General features: G+C 34.7%; 1 protein-coding gene across 2 annotated transcripts in view; it reads left to right on the top strand.

Moving 5' to 3' along the window:
- The window catches only part of GPC5 (glypican 5), a 585,152-nt gene that overhangs the window by 150,715 nt on the left and 417,350 nt on the right, over window positions 1-17,087 (top strand). The gene's annotated exons all lie outside the window — the stretch shown is intronic.

The raw sequence follows: 17,087 nt of genomic DNA, 5'->3' as shown, positions 1-17,087 counted from the left end.
AAAGAAAAATTTCCCATGTTCATGTTTGCACAGCAATATCCGTACTATATAATGGATTTTCCCTCTGCTTCAAGTTGCCATTAAAAAAAACATTTGGGACAGAAGTGACAAAAAAGATCTGGATCAATCTCATGGCACATGTTTCAGCTCTTTCATGCTTTTCCACAGTTTTGAAAATAGAGCCAATGGAAAGCCGCAGTAAAATATAAAAGTATCTAAGTGGATTAAATAGCAAATTTTCTATTGAGAAGCTACTGAGTCTACTACTGTATAAATTTTCAAAGGTCTTCAAGCAGCTTTTTTTAGGCATCCCTGTTCACTTTCCATGCTAAAAGTTATGGTTGTGTGCCACTCTTGGTTTTGCTTGTCTTCTAACTTTGTTTTTACAAAACTTTATGTTCTATCTTTTGCTGTCTTCATTCAATGATCAGGTCTCTAGGGAATGAGGAATATCCACAAATACATGGATGGGTTCTGTGATTAGAAAGGAGACCAAACTTCAGGCCTATCAGCAACCAAAACAGACTTCACAATTTGCATTTGTTTATTTATTTATGTTTGTAGTTTTTTCATATTACTTCTGTAGTTCATGTGATTATTCTTAACACTCAGCATCATCTTCCAAAAATAAATTAATTTTTTCTCTCGGTCTTCAGATGTAGAGCTCAACTGATTTAACGAAACAGAATGAAGTAACAAGAATCAAAAAGGTTTTTCAGGTGCAGTGGAGAGGATTAGATGTATGATGTATTACCAAGCTGTTGGGTTTTTTTCTTGTATGATATCTGCCGAAGGACAACATCAAGTGTAATAAAATCTGTGTTAATGCTAGGTACTGATGAAAAGTTATCTTGTTATATTTTGATCAGAAAAGAAGCTTTATGGTATTCCTATCAGAAATACACTCATCCTTTGAACATCATCCCTGGCATGAACAGCTTTTTAATTTAAGTGGCAGATCAAACTGCACATTTACCAGTGGAAAAGGTTACTGTACATCATATAAATTAAAGGCCACCTAGCAACATCTTTAAAAATGAAGCTTGTACTAAGTTTATGTAGGATTTCAAAAATTAATTATTTTAGCTGACATTAATGATTCAGTTATATGTAAATTATGCATTAGAATGGAACTGCAGATGAGAAAGAGATCAACTCTTCATTTTTGGTTGAACATAAATTACATTTACACTCATTGAAAGTCCTCTTAACCCTGCCAGTTACATGTAGATGGCCTTCAGTATAAATGAGAAACAGGCTCACTATGGGATCTTGTCATAAGGAAGAAAAAGCTTTGCTTTCTTTCTTTTTTTTTGTTTAATTTTTACGTGAGGAACTAAAAGTACAAAACCTGTAATTGTTCAGTGGCTGTTTTACTTTCACATACTCAAGATATTTAAAATATAACCTTTAAATACTGCCTTGCACTGATAACTAAGTTTTTTCACTTTCCTTTTCTCTCTTAATTTATGAATTTTAATATTATTATGGAACGAGTATTTTCAATATTGTTACAGAAAGAATATTTTAAGACAGTCTTTCTCTTTTAGGAACCTCCCTATATACTATACAGCACACTGAAAGCATTATTTAGGAACCAAGAAGGCCAAACTGGGTAGTACAGTGCTGCATTTTAGTATGTAACAAAGGAGTTAGAACTTAATTTATAGCCTATCAAGGGGTTATTGAAATCTGTCAGGAGTTATTTTTATTTTTTATTTGTTTGTTTGTTTGGTTTGTTTTAATGTGAGAGAAGGCATCTTTTTGTTCCTGTGAAGACTGAAGTAATTTGAAGGATGGCTTTTCCCAAGTTCGTATCCTAGGGATCACAAAGTTTTGTTTCTTTTTTCAATGATAAGAATTTATAGATCGTTGAAAGAAAGACTGTGTTGTGAGGCCCTTTCAGTGTAGCACAAAGTTTGCTAAAAAGTGCATTTACTTGCTACACCAGTTGAAGAGAAGGAATGTATCTCTTGAGTCACAGAATTCATGTTAATAGTTGCAGTCCATATATCATAATGGAGTAAATATGTTAATTTAGAACAGACTGAAATGTTCCATAAAATTCTTATTTGAATTTAAAAAAATGAGAATATGCTACACTGGTAAGAATTTTGAATTGCTTTCCTTGGAGACTATAGTTTTATCAACTCTTCCATTTTATGTGACGCAGAAGATTTAAAATTGGATATTCACAGTGTTCTGTACCACATTTTACAAATCATTAGTTTCTCAGATGAACAGGTAAAAAACATAATTCAAATTTTTTGTTTGTGGACAAAAATGATGTATTCTGTTAAACCAAATTACACACCTGAAAAAATTGACTTTTTTTTGAGGATACGGATCTGAAAGAGTTGGTCAAGTAGAAGTTTTTCTCCTTCAGAGAAAAACCATGACTGATACCCATTTGGTTGTCTTGGTCTTCACACACTATCACCATAATATGGGAAATATTAAGATAATTTTTTCAAGAATGTTCACTGCCTAACTGATAAAAATGTCCTAATTGTTATTACAGAGAGAAAATAAAGTACTCAGTGTTAAATCTCCAGTGATCTCCCATTATTTAAAACACATATCTTAATAGGCTGTTGTTTCTCAGAATTTCCTCTTGTTAAGTAGTTAGAAATACTCAGAAATACCAATATTTTTCTCCAAAATGCCAATACAATTAATGATATTTTGAGTATTTACTAGATAATTGTCTATCTATTTATCAGTCTGCCTATGCATATAAAATAAAAGCTGAAGATTTATTCAACAAATATTTTCTGTCAGATTCCAAATAAGATTATTTTATCTTTTTAATTAAAAATTCATTCCATATTTTGTCTTCTTTCTGGTTCTCAGAATAAAACCTTCTGACAATTTTGATGAGCACTTTTTATTTCAATTTTTGGTCTTATGAGAATATTTTAAACATTTGAAGACAAAGGCAACAACAACTGTGAGTTAAATAACTGCAGGTATTAAAAGTAGGTGCGGACATCAAGCTTCTTTTAAGTAGAATGCACACACTTGATTTGTACCCTGGCTACTTTACAAAGAAAAAAGATGAGCAACAAGACAACTCATCTGCCAGCAGTAGAACTAAAAAATATTTTAATTTTTCAATGTTGGAGGAATGCTATGTTTCTGGAATGTGGTTATGCATATAAAATTATCCATTAAGGTAGTCTGAAACAAAATGTAGATGAAGCTTCTCAAAAAAACAGATTAATTAAGATATTCTCTGACAGGATTGTTTCTACACTTTCGATAATAAAAATGGATTCTTAGTGCAGGGTTGGAAAATATGTGGTTTTTAAAGCCACCATTTTTGAAAAATCCCAGATTAGGTGTAGAATTCAATGTATCTTGTCATAAGTTGAATGCAAACAATGTATAACCATGCTGTGCAACAGGAGAAGTGAAGATGGGGCTCTGCAACAGTAAGTATAGTAAACAAAAATAAATGTGTTCTGTTTAGCAGATTGGACTTTGGAATGAAAGTGGAAAATTCAATGTATGCAGTTACAGTTTAGTTGCAGTTATAGTTTAGTTACAGTTATGGTTTACTTTACATGTCATGGAATTCAATTCATTTGCCCAAATGCTTTTGAATTCTGCATCTGAAACACAGATGTGATGCTTAAGCATTGTGTTTAATGCTGCCTAAATTAGAAGCCTGTGCTAATCTTGTTTATTTTCCCAGAAAGTGAAGCTCCTCTGAGAGCCTTCAAAAAGTAACCCAGAGGACTTGGGTTGGGAGATTTCTTCTCCTGATTGTGTGTAACAGAGCCTGGTGGATGGTGCAGGGTGGTGCCAGCTTTCTGTCAGTGGGGAACGAAGCAGCAGTAGACCTACAGAACATTACTGATGATGATCTTAAGAGAGCTTTGGCATTTGACCCTGAGCTAATGAATAGTATATTTATATTTCATCAAAAAACTTAACAGAGGTGGCCACCAGATACCTTTATGGAGAAGGATATACATGTGGGAGATGAAATGGGAGATGTTAAACTGTTGCTTATCAAAGTAAACAGCATGAGCTGCACGTGAGGTGTTATTGCTCAAGCCTGTGAAATATTTGTACTTACGGGCAAGTTAATTAATCAATTGGAAAATAAGAGATTTACATATGAACATAATATAGAGTCCTTTGTTGAACTGATTAAACAAATTTTTAGTTATGTGTTAGATTACTTGGTTTGAGATTTCCTGTCATCTATTTTTCATTTTTTTAGTACACACTACTGTGTTTATTATCTTCCAGATGGCCCTAAATAAGGAACTTGTGAGTGGGATTCTGTTTGATATGACATTTAATTTAGATACCTATATACATATGTTTATTCAGTTTTGATTGTTCTTGTAAACTAAACTAACTGTAACTAAACTAACTAAACTTTGTAAGGGTTCTATCTTAGACAGAAGGTATTTTCATCCATACAAAATTATGATAATACAATTATGACTGAAATTTCTTGAAAAAAAGTGTGGTTTTTTATCAATAGAAAAATGCAAAAGAGTTGCAAAGCAAAGGTCAGTAGCAGAATGTGGGCTTAAGAATATAATGAAGAAAGATACAAGTTCAGGAGATCATGCAGCAACAAAAGGAATGTAAAGAAAATGTGAGGGGGTGGGTTAAAAAAGGATCATCTAGGCAGGAAGCAAGTCTTGTGCTCTATGACCATATTTCTTTCCCATGTGGTCAGAAATTCAGAAGGAGTTCCAAAGGCTGCTCATGGTATCTCATGTAATGAAAAGGTCAAAGGACAAAAAAAGACTTTTCAGTTCTGCACCTCATTGTAGTCATTGCACCATGAAAGACTTCTGATGAAAGATGGAAAGTTTCAATTGTTCTGTAAAGACTGAAAAAGGTCTCTGCAGACATTTCAAATGAATAGAAATGAGGGAAATTGTAAGTCTGCTAAGAGAAGATTGCAAACTCCAAATCCTTGCTAATGTACAATTCAAAATGCAATTTGACCCTGCATGATATAAATATTCTCTTTGCTGTTTCTTTTCCTACCTGGCTAATTATGTATCACCTTGCAATTCGACATGGTAGAAGCATTTTCTAAAATGCATGTGAAGAGAACATGAATATGAACTTAGGAGTCTGTGTCCTTCTTTATATAATGTAATGATATTGTGTTCCTTTTTTTCAATACTCAGACATCAAGAAGATATGACCAGGATACAGAGAATTCAATTTAGTTTTGACTAATTGGATGTGATAACGAACTTTTGTGTTGAAAGATAAAAAATATTTTCTTCAATGTACTAAAAGCAATGTAAAGGCAATGAAAGTAAGAAATGAAATATATTCCCACTGAGAGAGATATCTTGCAATTATTTATTTAACAATTAAGGAATTTCATTAAGTAAAGTACTATTAACTAGGGTCAAAATAGTACAAAAAAGATTTTTAAAAGAATTTTCATTTCTTATCTTAATACAAAGTACATAAAATTTTATTATAGGCCTAACCTGTTCCTATTTCTTTCATTGTTTTTCCTTTTAAACACAATTTTGTCTTTTGCAATTTAAAATAATTTGTTTCAAGATAATTTATTTCAATGTAGGTAAATCCAAAAAAATTCAAATTGCATTATTGAGCTGGTACAGTTCATGGTGGTCTTGTTTGTAAGACAGATGGCCCTTCAGATTTCTACTGGATCACTAAATGCAGAATAAAAGATGAGACAAAAGTCAAATACCTGCGTAACCAACAGAGCACACATGATTTTTTTTGGGTATCTAAAGGGAAGGCATGTGGTATGTGTCATTAGGGTAAACAAATGCTGCAGAGTTGATTTGCAAATAAGACATTTTTAGGTATAGATACTGCCTTTAGTTTTGGCAATATCCCAAATAGTTTTTTCAGTTCTTAAAATTTTTATTGCCAGTTGGATTAATTTTGTTAATCTTCCAAGCATGGGAAATGAAAAGCAGATGAATCCATGATGTGCCCAATTATCTACTCCTTAAATAGCTCTATTAGTTGAAATAATAGCCAGGAATACTTGATGACTGTTCTCTTGAAGCTGTTTCTTTATGAGGAAAAGATGACATACTGGGACAACTTTTCTTCCCCAAATGAGACTTCCAAACTTGAATGTGGGTCTAGAGGATTGTTCAGTAGCTGTGGCTTTTGCATAGTGAAGAGGATAACACAGGCCTTTTGAATTACACTGGATGGCACTATGGTAATTGTACAAAAGAAGGTCAAGATTTTAAAATAAAGTATTTTGAATTTCTGTACCATTCCTAAAAGTTCTTTCTGCCATGTTTCCTGTTTGAAGTTTAACTACAGATAGTGTTGCCACACTCTCATTGGCAACTTGTATGACTTTAGAGTGGCAAAAACCAATGCCAATTTAGCCTCCATACAGTGTTCAATACTAAACTGGCTACCAGATTGGAAATTACTATGGAAATTACCAAACAAGCATTATGGAAACTAGAATTCTTAAAGGCTGGCACTTTTTTTTCAAAAATGTTTGTCAACTGATGAGTCTGCAAAATTCAGATTATTGCCCTTATTCTGTAAAGTGGCAAAATAACAGAAGGAGAAGCAGCTGGAAGAGGAGGAACAACAGCAGGAGGGATCATAAAACCACCAGTTTGGGGGTGATTTACACCCTGCTCGCTGTCTCCAGCATACTACTAATTGCAACAGGGACTTGAAAAGAGAACATGAGCATGAGAAGAGCGTTGGGAAGCATTAAGCCATGACCATATGTAGAAATGTTTTGAATTGACAGGTGATCCAAAAGCATATTTTTGTAATGATCCTCTTGGGTGCCTGTTCTTAGCCATGTTTTTTTGCAACGTATCTGAACTGTTCTTATCTTGGTAAGATTGGGATATATGCAAATGAAACCTAACTGTAATTAGAAGTCGTAATTATCTGGGGCAAAAAAATCTCAACCACTGATGATTAATTTTGAGACATGAGGAATCTCTTTACTTTTTTTGCATATCAAGTCAGGAAAATGAGTTTTCATTGCTTGTAGGATGTGCTATTCTTTTGGATTAATAGCAAAAAAAAAAAGTGATCTGCAGAGTAGTAGCATTGATTTTGCATATGGAGGTGTTTTTCCTAACCTAACTTCTGTTTTACTTCATTTGTATTTAAGCAGTATAATGCAGTACAAGGTGGAAATTGTAGCAAGACATTTCTACCTTGATGGGGTGTACTGAAATATAATGAAGACAGGTGCTTTTGGGGACACTGCTACCAGGGAGTGCTGTGAAGATGTGTCCAAGTGTCTGTAGTGATGTTCTCTTCTGCTTGTGTTTGTCATCCTCACAGAAGAACCCGCTTTAAAAAGAACTGGATTAGCATCAAGGTCATACAGGCTTTATATGGTATAAAATTGGTGTAATCTCTAAGGATTTTGTGTCTGAAGTTGATGTCAGAATTGTACTGCTCAGACCATGCGCTCATCTTATCTGCAGTGTCCAGGATACTACAAAAATCTGTAGTGCCAAAAATCTGTTCATACTTGGGGATTTTAACAATTAGTATGATAGTAATCGTAGGTAATATGTAATTGATATTGTACAGGCTGTTTTCTTGCTTGTGCCTGTATTTTTATATGAAAGACAGTGTCCATTCTGTACTAATTCTTACCCAATTTAAATTTCACCCAGATGTCTACCCAAAACCACACCACTCAGAACAGCTTCAGGGGCACTCCAGAACAATGAAGATGTATGAGCTTCTTAAACTCTGCTGGTCCTTGAGTGCTCCTAAGAAAAATTCAGCTATGCTTACAGATTTGGTTGTGTCATACAGCCTTCCACTTCTGGAGTGTGTAAGGTGCTAAGAGGGAGACTGCTAGGAGGAGGAGGAGAAAAAAGATGTGAAGAAGAAAGATGGGAAGACTGTTTGAACTCTGTAGGAAAAAAGGACAGGACCCCACATATGTTGGAGAAATCATATCAAGTGTTTGAAAGAAAAATTCTATAGCAAGCAGTCAGCTTAGCTAACTGGAAAAGGCTGGCAGAATATTTGTTCACATGGCCTGAAGCCAAATGATTTTCTGGCACACCACTGAGGATAGGATTTAATGGTCCTTTAAATAACATGTAAATGTAATTTATTTATTATAAACATAATAAATTTTAAAAAGATAGACTAGAAAGCAGAAATCCACAAACACATAAAATATGTGTTTTTTCTATCCTGAAGTATTTATCTGAAAGCAATAAAGAAGAAAATAATCAAGGTAAGATAGAAAGGCATGGGAGTATCTGCCTTTCTTGGCAGCCAATGCTTCTGACAAGGAATGCAGAGGTAGCAGGTGAGAAGTGAATCAGATTCACTCAGCAATAGATCCATGCTTGGACACTAGCAATTTCTGTCACCTAATATATGGCTTTAGAGACAGAGGTGGAGCATGAACTATCTGGAGCAGTCTGGAAGATGTACTTTAAAAAAAAAATAAAAAGAAGAAAGAAGAAGCAGTCCCTATAAAGTCTATTCTGAGACACTGAAGGTTCTGACAAAGTCTTCTCTCTAGACTCAGGTCTAGAGAGAAGAAGGAACCATTCTTCATAAGCTGCAGACCAGAGCAGTTGCTGTGGATATAGGCTGTAGCCTTGGCACAAGTGAAGGAGGAACAGGAAGGAACGTGCAGATTTTACTGTGAAAATCAGAAATTATTAAGAACAAAGTGTTCAGGGAAACATTCAATCCATGCTAAACCTGTTTCTTTGTTTGAAACTAAAACACATATAAAAGAAAAAAAATTGTGGGGTTGTTGCTCTTCTTGGTCAGCTTTTTCTGCCTCAAGCATCGAGGTGTGAGTGCCTGATCACCATACAGACTTTATCAAACAAATAACCAGATCTACGGTTGCTTCTTTACCAAGCAGTCCTAACTGGAGATTGTTATATTACTATAATTATAGATCTATAGATATATATAATCCACCTATCATCCATCTATCTATCTATCTATCTATCTATCTATCTATCTATCTATCTATCTATCAATCATCTATCTTTAGATCTATATAATTATAGATCTAAATATAGATCTATATTATTTGTTTATACTTCAATTAAATATTCAAGCATAGCTTCTTGGCTCTGCAGGAGTTAATGCACTGTGTAGAAATTTGTTTCATGTTTGTTGCCATGGTTTGGAACTGTGAATATAGCATTCACAGTGTGTCCCATGAGTCAGAATAGTCTACTATACAGCTCAGACATAATCTGCATTTTTTTCACAGCAACAACTGATGTAGAAGGCTATTTTTGCTTGAGAATTTAACTGAGATATGTCTCTGAGCAAGAGGAGTGAATTTTTTTATCCCTTTGCTCACTTGAAGTTAATTACTGGCATAACAGCACTCATGAATTGACTGTGACAGCCAATAATACTTTCAACATCTAATGAATGAATAGAAAAGTTTAGTTTGGTACATTTTTAAAGGGATTTTAACATGGCATTTAAACATGTTTCCATAAGACATAATTTTCTTTGAATTATTAGTTTTCTTTTATGCTTTAAAATGTCTGTGCTCTTCAGCTGACAGTAGTTTATGGATTTCTTTATATTAAACATTTTCTGTTGTATGAGTATTATAATCTTCTGGAATACATTTCAAGTGGTCAGTATTTAGCTGATCCATGTTGGAGTCAAGCACATTAAGTCATTCAGACGCCTGTACCTCAGAGAGCTGTTTCTAGGTCATAGAGTTTTATCGTCTACAATCACAAAATGTGGTGTGGTTGGCAAACCCTGCATTGGTTTTTGAAATTACTGTGCTACCAGTATGTTCCAATCAATGAGAACCTCTGAGCCATGAACTTTATTGATTTGTATTCTCCTGGGTAACATGAATGGCCTTCTTTAAGTCTTCCAATTTCACTATCAAGATTTTTTTTTCTGAAAACACAGCTTAAAAGAATGACAGGTTTATTCATGCAGTTTCTTTGTCACCCAACTCTTGCAGAGCCTGAAACAAAAGCAAGTGCTGCAATAGGAATAGAAATCAAACAGTAACCATATTTTTGATTTTGATACCTTTGGTAAGGTATCAAAAGGACACATCCACTGTAGTTTCTGACTTCTGGAAATACATAATATCACATTCAACCTCTTCAACCCTTTCTGGGTTAAATTCTTTGGAATTTAATATAATGTTTTCCTTACTTTGAACTGAAGAAGTGACAAAACCAAAATTCTAGTTATCCTATTTTGTTTCTTTATTGAAGGTGTTTGAAGAACAAATTTTGACTTCATCGCTCAAGTCTCATCAATAATGCCAAAGACAGGGGAACCATGGCTATCTGTGGAATCAGCAACTTAGTGTTCTGTACACATAATTCAGTGAAGTTTTTTCTCCATTTGCTAAACATACAATATTTAAATAGCACTCTGTAAAGAGTAAAATATAACCAGAAATGCCATCTGGATTGTGTCTGTATCAGAATGATGGAAATGTCTTTAAATAAATATTTGGTTCATGCTGAGCACGAAAGAAGTGGAAAAGAAGGTAATGGAATAGCTTCTTTTTTTTTTTTTCCTTTTTTTTATAAAAATCTCAAAGCTGCTAAAACTTAATTATTTTAGATATTTTCAGTCCTGAAATTTGGCTGATAAGGAATTACTGGAAGAGAAATTGAGTGAATTAGCTTCCAGAGTGCCATGCTTCACAGATCTGTGTGTATGCAACTGTGCTGCTTCAGAGGTTCACATTGATTCATTTAGAAAAAATCTGGAGATAGATACACATATAAATAGGTGTATCCAGCAGGACTTGCTGAAGGTCACAGAAAGTTTGTGACAGAGTAGGGAATTAAACTAGCCATTTCCCTTAATTCCAGATCAGGTTTGTAATCATGAACTGCCTTTGCTTCCAGGAATCAAGTCATTGCCCGCCTCTGCCAGAGATTTTCTGCATCACGAGTTGGTTAATAAATTTGGCACTGGTCCGCAGAATTTATGTGCACATGTGAAGCTGTGGTCATCAAAATGCCTACCTCAACACCAACAGTCATCAAAAAATTTAACAGGGAACCAAAAGTTCTGCTACTGTGTAGGCAGAATTATCTTAGGCAATTTCAGGCAGAGCAGCTACGTGATTATCTCATGTCAAATCCAAACACTGATCATTAAATTAGGTTTTCTTCTCCTGAAATCCCCTACAGACCCTATCTGAAAGCACGTTCTCAACACGCCTATCAAACACTTTCTGGAAGAGATCCGCACCTAACATTCTAATGATAGCCAGTTTTATTTTCAAGGAAGGTTGTAACTGCCACTTGCTCTGTTAATTAATTCTCTTAAGTAATTGTTCCATTGCTCAGCATTGCAAAAAAATCCTGTTTCTAGTTTGGGAATAAAACAGTGCTATGCTCATTTACTGCTATAGTTTAGCGTAAATTCTTTAAGCAAAGTTCAGTCTTGCTATATTTTTGCTTTATGCTGTACATAGGAGAACAAAAACTCAGTTTGCATTGAATTATTTAAGGTGCTTTAAGTGATGGCCTGGAACAAATTGTAACAGTGATTTTAAGTCTGAAAATTACTTGCTAGAAGATGTGTTAGACAGCATATATACATAAATTTTTAAATTGTCTATAGCTGTAGACTTGAAGTAATACCACAGATATAGGTGGTTTTCTGTAGACTTTGGATAAGAGATATTTAAAATTTTCCTCAATTATGCCGTGTTTTAAAGTCCTTTAATACCATTTTCCAGTTCAAATAATAGCTATTCTCATTTTCATGTCTGTCTTTGGTTTTTGACCTCTTATACATATTACTTTTGCTTCCATTGCTCTTAAAGTTTATATGTTAGATTTCATTCTAAAATTAAAATTTAAAATATAAAATTATCTTCTATACCCCCATTAATATTTTACTGACATCATTCTCATTTCTAATTACTTTTATGAATATTTTAGTTTGGAAACACAAATCTACGTAGAAAAGTTTTTACATGTACTTCTCTGTCCTTGAACATTTTTTTTCCCCAAAGGTTTATTTAAGCAAGAATATTTTGTTTATATATCTCTTTTCCTACCTAATGCTCACACCTGTTCGTGGACCAAGTGCAGTCTTTAGAAACATGAATACAAAGAGCCAAGTTTCTTTAAACCTCACAAGTGACTCAGCCAAGCGAGTAGAGTTCTCCTAGATCTTCATTATCTGAAAGTGCACAGAAGTGGAGTGGCATTTATGTGAGGTAACATATGGTGTTGGCATGAACTGCAGTGATTGTACTGACAGCAGAAAAAATTAAAAATTCACGAACCTGGGCCAATCAATTCACTGGTCTGTAAATTACATGATACTGTGATGAATTTTCTCCTTGCATAATATATGGTTGCACTTTCTCTTCTCTGTTGAGTCTTCCTATTAGAATCAGTTATTTTGACAGCCAGAAGTGATTGCTGAAGTGCAACTCCTGTACTGATAGTATTGTCTCCCTTTTTTATCATAACATACAGAACACTTGCATTTTCTTTAATGTGATTAATACAGTTACCTATACTAGAGGATGTACATTGGCCATCATTTGCTCACAGAACTACCTGGAAAATGTCTATTACTTGGAAGAGGATAAGGCCCAGGTGTGAAATAGACTTTTTTCCTTACTTAATTTTTTTTTTTTTCTGCTTACTGACAGATAATCACCCACAGCACATCCAAAGCTCCCCAATGATGCCAGTGTACCCAGTATTAAGGGACACACCCATTTGGAAAAATGCTGCTCAAACTGGAATTATGATGTATTCTTTCCTAAATGACTGTCCTGTATTGATTAAACCCACCTATGTGTAATCCTTGAAATCCTATTAGGCACCATACTTCTTGAAATTCAGTGACTTGAATCCTGAACATCTCATTTGTCCCTTATTCATCATATCATAATTAAGACTTGCCTGTCTCCTAAACAAGGAGTCTGTGTCCTACTGCTTCCTATGTTCAGTGATGTCAGAGTCCAGTACTGTCTGATTGGCTTTTTTAGATATTTCACACTAGGAGTGCTTAATGTTTAACATCAAATTTCCTTATGTGAAGATAGTTGGCATTGCATGTGATTTTGACATAAGAAAGTAATACTGCAGTAGAAATCACAACAAAACATATCAGAGGGGTTGAACTATACAGCTGAACCACAAAACAAACATGATTCCCATTACTGATCTCTGTATCCTCAGCAACATGTCATGACACCAGGTGTCCCCAGTTGCTGTGAAGGAGCATGTGGGTAAGAGCCATCTCAAGCCCATTTCTCTAAGTTCCTTTCATTAGCTGTGCAGCTTTTATAATTTTTGCTGGGTTGATCCATTGTATGGTGGTCTGGCTAGCATTGCCGTCTCCTAATTATTATGAAGAACACTGTTTACAGCCTGCAGACACACTGGTACAATAGGATCTGCCAGAAAGGTCACCCTTCTGTCCCTGCTATGTTGAGATGGGTTGTTTTCTCTACAGTGACTCCTTAGTTCCTTCTTTCCTTAGCTCATCTTTCTTGCCCGCCTCCTCTCAGTCTTCTGTTGAGGTGGTGTGTTGGTTGTCACCAGTGGAGAGACCAAGGCTCTTCAAATGCTGAGTCAGACTTACACGGAATAATTCTCCCTCTTAAGTTGTCCCTGTCTCTCCTCTGACTACAGAGGGACTCAGCAGCTGAGCAAACAGTCTTGGCACTTTTAGACAATTACTTAGGCAGAATTAACCCAAGCCAATCTGTGCATCTCCAGATAATGTCCTGCCACTGGAGAGCTGTCTGTTGGCTGCTAAAGCCATTTTTTAAAAGTGGATCAAAAGTCTTTTTTTCCCCTACATTACAATCACTCTGACCACTTTATGACACACTTTGTTCTGCTAACAGTACATTATAGCAGGCTATCCCAAGAAATGGTGTGTAAAATCCCGCTTTGGGGATTTGATCGATTGCTGTATTTTTAGTTTGTTAGGCATATATGTCTATTCATGCATATATACATATGCATTCTCCAGGTATGGACATGTTCACTGCATGTGTGGGTGCTGAACAATTTGTGTGAGTGGTAGATGATGGAAATATGATAGAATTACATCACAAGATGCATCACACATTATGCTACTGTAAGAAGTGTGAGCAGCATAGGAAATTTTCATCTCTCTCTACATTGAAATTGATGCATATTTTATTTGGTACTTTTCCTGGATTATTCACTTAAACTATTCAAAATCTGCAAGCACTTTTTGTTTGTCTACTAAGTATGAAGAAGCTGATTGGTGTGAACTCAATTTTGCTCCAAACATAAGGAGCTCTAATCATCTGGATGTTGTTAATATGAAATCCACAAGTGTTACAATAAGGAGAAAAAAGATTGCTGATTGTTTATTCTGTTCTATCATACCATATTTCAAAATGTGGTATGTGCAAAATGTGCATTTTGAAATTTTTACTTCCTGCTTATGTAAGAACAAAAATTCTTGTTCTGTTCATTCCCTCCATCCAAATGTATATAGTAGCATAACAACAGGAAAATGACCTCTTTGTATGTAGTGGAAGTGGCAGCACCATTAAAATTAATATTGATGAAGTCCTTAACTGATTCTGATTAGGTTAAATAGAACTATAAATTTTTGCTGCATACATTTTTTTATCAGTCATTAAAATTATTGTAAAATGTCACATATTTCACATTGCAGACATATGAAGTCATGAGTAAACATTATTTGGTTTGAAGTTATTATCTTCCATAAAAACCAATAAAAAAGGACAAAACAACAACAGATAAAATCTTCTCATATTCTGTTATTTATGCTTATATAGAAAATCTTGTTTTCTCAAGTGATGTGGCTTGACAAAATGAGTTGTCATAATGGTGTAAATATAACTTCTCATAACCACTTTTACCATATTTTACGCCCTGCAAAATTTTCGTTTTCTAAACATTTTTAAATCATGTAAATATGATTTACATTATTATGGAATTGCATTCATATTAGTTACACAGGTGGCTTTTCAAATTTATTTGAAGGTATTTTCTGGTACAAGTACACAATTATTTTAACATTAGTTGCTTCCAAAATGCCCACATGTGAAATAGTCCGAATATTAGGTCCACACTTCTAATGAATAACCGTTTTTATCTTTGTATCTCATCCCAGGTTACCATTGTCTCTCTGGGTACAAAACCCCTGCATGTATAATCCTGTTTTCAAGCAGACCTTTCTAGTTTCCTGGATCTCACTGGGACTTATTTCTTCCTTCTTGCATGTATCTGTGTATTTGGCAGTCTTACCATGCCAGCAAAGGTCCCTTGATATATGACATATTTATTGAAAAATTAGCCACAGATGCTTTCAGAGATTTTGCCATTTGACACCTGTCTGTGCAAAGTGTGATCATTCCATGAGGTGCTGGGAATCTGGAGTGCTGCAAGTCACAGCAAATGTTCCTGGCCGTCTGCAAACAAACCCACACTCGCTTTACGTGTGCTCGGAGCTGGCTGAAGGCCAGTCTGCTCCAGCCTGAATGCTCTGCATCTTTGTTAGCACCGTGCTGTACTCTCATTAGGGTTACTAAAGTAGCTGGAGCTCACATCCCTCAGGTCAGGATGGGCTGGCATCTATCCAACTTGGAGCTTGGATAAAAGAATGTCTCAAAACCCAGAGGTTTTGAGAAAAATTCTGAAAATTGGAGTTTTCCTATGAAACATAAAAAAACCCCATAAAAGCTCAAACCCCAACAAAAACAAAGCAAGAAATCCAAGGGCTAAATTTATATCTGATTTATGTCCAATTGTTATTTCAGTGCAGTCATGATTTAAAGAATTAAAAAAACCTATCTAATTCCATATGGATGTTAGAAACCACTGCATATATTAATATTAGTGTCAGTTTACAACTATTGCTAAGCATGTTAGGTTTTCCCAGTGGAGTCCAGGGATTTATAATACTGAATTTTGTTGAATAACATACAATTCTTGTAACGTGCTTTTTTGCAATACCCAGAGTAACTAGAGTGACCTGTTTGGAGCAGGTAGACACACTGTGGGGGATTTGCACAGGTCTGAAGCAGGAGCTGTTGGCCAGCTGTGGTACCTGACAGCATCTCAAAAGGCACATAAACAGATGAGGGACAGAAAGGGTCCTTCTGGACATAATCAATGTCTATGAAAGTCTAGTCCAATGAAAGAAAAAGGAAATACTTAAGTGAAATGAACTAAAAGCTTTTCAGAAGGAATTCAGGTGTTTAGAAAATCAACCCCTTGCCCAGTGTGCAGCTAAGTTTATGGTCTATGCTGTTTGCAAGACAAATCTGTAAGTGAAACTTTAGAAACTGAGAACATCTCAAAACTCTTCTATGCCTTCTTGATTTTATTTTGCTCAGATCTGTGGTGGGCTGTTCCTGGCTGTACTCCAGATGCCCACCAAAGCTTCTCTATCACTCCCCTCCTCAGCTGGACAGGGGAGAAAAAATATGATGAAAGGCTCCTGATTAGGTGATTTTGATGATTTAGTGAATTATGTCTCTTGGTATTATTTATTGATCACTGTCTGTGATTAATAGTTAATCAGAATGAGACACAAACTAGGAAAAAAAAGGTTAAAATTTTTAAGCTGTTATTATCCTTTGGAGGAAACTGGCAACCCCCTTCTAATCTACAGTTAATGATATATAAAAATTATATATATATTGTTATGTTATGTTATATTATGTATTATATATAAAAAATATATTGTCTATTCCTGAAATTCAGTACAGAATTTAGTTCAAACATGTTTAGAAATTATATAAAAATAGTCATATAAAATCTATTAAATATTACAGATGATAAACATTTAAAAATGTAGATAATTTTTTAAAACTGATTTTCCTAGGGTTTGAGCATATTCCATCCATAAAAAAAATATATATAGTTCCTCAAAGAAGATAAAAGAGAAAAAGATAAGACACCTCCATTACTTGGTAATAGAATTTGTTTACATGTACAAAATTAAAGTAAAAAGCAAGAGAAAAAGCAAATTTAGTATAACTATGCCTGATAATTGGCCATAAATCTAAACGAAATAAATGGGCAGGAGAACTTTCTCCTTTTTTAATGCCTTTATTAAGAAGAATGAGCTCA

Source organism: Passer domesticus, chromosome 2, assembly GCF_036417665.1.
Source record: "Passer domesticus isolate bPasDom1 chromosome 2, bPasDom1.hap1, whole genome shotgun sequence".
Classification (NCBI taxonomy): domain Eukaryota; kingdom Metazoa; phylum Chordata; class Aves; order Passeriformes; family Passeridae; genus Passer; species Passer domesticus.
Note: the sequence above shows the minus strand (reverse complement) of the source record. Positions and strands in the feature narration are given on the sequence as shown.